Source organism: Schistocerca cancellata, unplaced genomic scaffold, assembly GCF_023864275.1.
Source record: "Schistocerca cancellata isolate TAMUIC-IGC-003103 unplaced genomic scaffold, iqSchCanc2.1 HiC_scaffold_245, whole genome shotgun sequence".
Lineage (NCBI taxonomy): Eukaryota > Metazoa > Arthropoda > Insecta > Orthoptera > Acrididae > Schistocerca > Schistocerca cancellata.
Genome location: NW_026046267.1, coordinates 25,001 through 27,500, shown reverse-complemented (window position 1 = coordinate 27,500; position 2,500 = coordinate 25,001). Strand labels below are relative to the sequence as shown.

The following is a 2,500-nucleotide window of genomic DNA, read 5'->3' as shown; positions in this document are numbered from 1 at the left end:
GCGCGCGGGTGCGCGGATTCTCTTCGGCCGCCATTCAACGATCAACTCAGAACTGGCACGGACTGGGGGAATCCGACTGTCTAATTAAAACAAAGCATTGCGATGGCCCTAGCGGGTGTTGACGCAATGAGATTTCTGCCCAGTGCTCTGAATGTCAACGTGAAGAAATTCAAGCAAGCGCGGGTAAACGGCGGGAGTAACTATGACCGACGGCGGCAAGCTGCCCACAAGCAGCTTGTCCGCGAATTCATGGAGGCACTTGAGATCGGTCGGGGGGAAGAGCCGGCGTCCCGCCGGGGGGCGGTGACGCAGCCGCCTGAAGCGGGCGATGGCGCTGCGCCGTCCGACGACGCAGCTGCGGACTTCGCGGCCGACACCACCGGGCCGCCTGCGGAGGGACCGACTGACGCCGCCATCTGGGAGCATCTTGCGGAGCTGCCTGCTTCCGCCCAGCGTTTCTCTGCCCTGGACCGAGTTGTTGGTCTGGGGCGGGGCACGCCGCCTGAGGTCATCCTAGGCATGCTCCCGGATGCCCTTGCGTCGGTCGGGTCCAGGAGGGAGAGGACGAGTACCAGGACACAGCGGCCGCGCCAACCATCGAAGCGGCCGCCTGCCGCCCCGCCGCTGCAGAAGCGCAAGCGGCGCCGTTGGGCGTACGCGCGGACACAGGACGCCTTCCGTAGGTCGCGTGCACGTTGCGTGCGTGGCCTGCTGGACGGCACCCTACTGCAGCCGCCACCTGACATCCCCGGTCTGCTGGACTTCTGGGCGGACCTCTTCACCAAGAAGCCGATCTCCACCGCCGGCTTCATCCGTGACCGCCTTCTCCCGCACTCGGAGCCTGTCGCTCCTGAGTGCCTATGGGGGCCGGTCACGCGTGAGGAGGCCGCTGCTGCCTTGCCGCCCAGGGGGTCGGCAGCCGGGCCGGACGGCCTTACCCCAGCGGAGCTGCGGCGCCTGCCGCACGAAGTCCTGGAGAAACTCTTGAACCTCTTCCTCCTGGCCCGTGCCCTCCCCGAGAGTCTGCTTCGCGCGCGGACGACACTACTCCCCAAAACGGCTGCACCAACATCCCCCGCTGACTTTCGCCCCATTACGGTCTGCTCGGTGTTGGCGCGAACCTTTCATAAGGTTCTCGCGTCACGCCTGATGCGTGCTTGTGCTGTGGACGAACGTCAGCGGGCATTCATCCCCCGGGATGGGATGTTGGAAAACACCTTCATCTTGGACACAGCTCTCACCGACGCAGTTCGCTCCTGTCGCTCTGTTTTTGTGGCGTCGATCGACGTCTCTAAGGCGTTTGATTCGGTGGACCATGCTGCCCTCCGCCCCGTGCTGAGGGCACATGGCCTGCCGGATTGCTTTATTGAGTACGTCGAAAGGTGCTACGAGGGCAGCACGACGGTGATAGCGGGCGGCGGCGGCGTGGGCGTGCCCGTGCAGCCGGCAAGGGGAGTACGTCAGGGTGATCCCCTCTCCCCCCTCCTTTTCAATTTTGCGGTGGACTATGTTTTGAGCCAACTGCCCTCCCACATCGGAGCTCGGATTTTAGGTCGCAGAGTCAACGCTGCGGCCTTCGCAGATGACGTCCTGCTGTTTGCATCGACCGCGAGGGGCTTGCAGTCCCTCATCGACGCAGCCGTCGCAGCCCTCGCCCACCTGGGGCTGCAGATCAACGCCCGGAAGTGCTTCACCCTCGCCTTAGTCGCATCTGGGCGCGACAAGAAGGTGAAGGTCGACGCAGATGTGACCTTCAAGGCAGGCAATACCACCGTGCCTGCCCTACGTGTGGGTGAAACCTTCCGGTACCTGGGACTGCAATTCTCCACCGCTGGTCGCTGCGTGTTCAATCCACGACGCCACCTGGTGGAGCAACTGGACGTCATCTCCCGAGCTCCGCTTAAGCCGCAACAGCGCCTCCACGCCCTCACCAACGTACTTCTGCCTGGCCTGTACCATGGGCTGGCCCTCAGCCGCACCCGAGTGGGTGCTCTGAAAGCGGCCGACGTGACCATCAGGGCCGCCGTCAGGAGATGGTTCCGTCTTCCGGCGGACACTCCCCTGGGCTACTTCCATGCTCCTGTAGCCCAGGGAGGCCTCGGCATCCCATCATGCCGATGGATGGGGCTTACTCTCCGCCGGTCCCGTCTCCTGGCTCTGAAGAGGATAGGGCCAGCCTCCGACGGTGCAGGCAGGGACGAGGTGCAGCGTGAGGTCGAGGTGCTGGAGCGGCATCTAATGTGGGAGGGCCACCTCCTCAAATCGTCGACGCAGGTTGGAGAGATGTGGGCCGCACGCCTGCATGTTGCCTTTGACGGTGCGGCGCTGTCATCTTCCGCCGCCGTCAAGGGGCAACACCAATGGGTCGCCGACACCAGTCGCCTGCTATCTGGGCGTAACTTCATCGACGCCCTCCGCGCCCGCATCAACGCCTTCCCCACGAAGGCACGGCGCAGTCGCGGGCGGGAGGCGGACACCAGATGCCGCGCGGGCTGCCAGG

General features: G+C 64.6%; 1 pseudogene; it reads left to right on the top strand.

Annotated features, from left to right (window-relative positions):
* Positions 1-2,500, top strand: part of LOC126113255 (large subunit ribosomal RNA) — a 7,281-nt pseudogene that overhangs the window by 2,668 nt on the left and 2,113 nt on the right.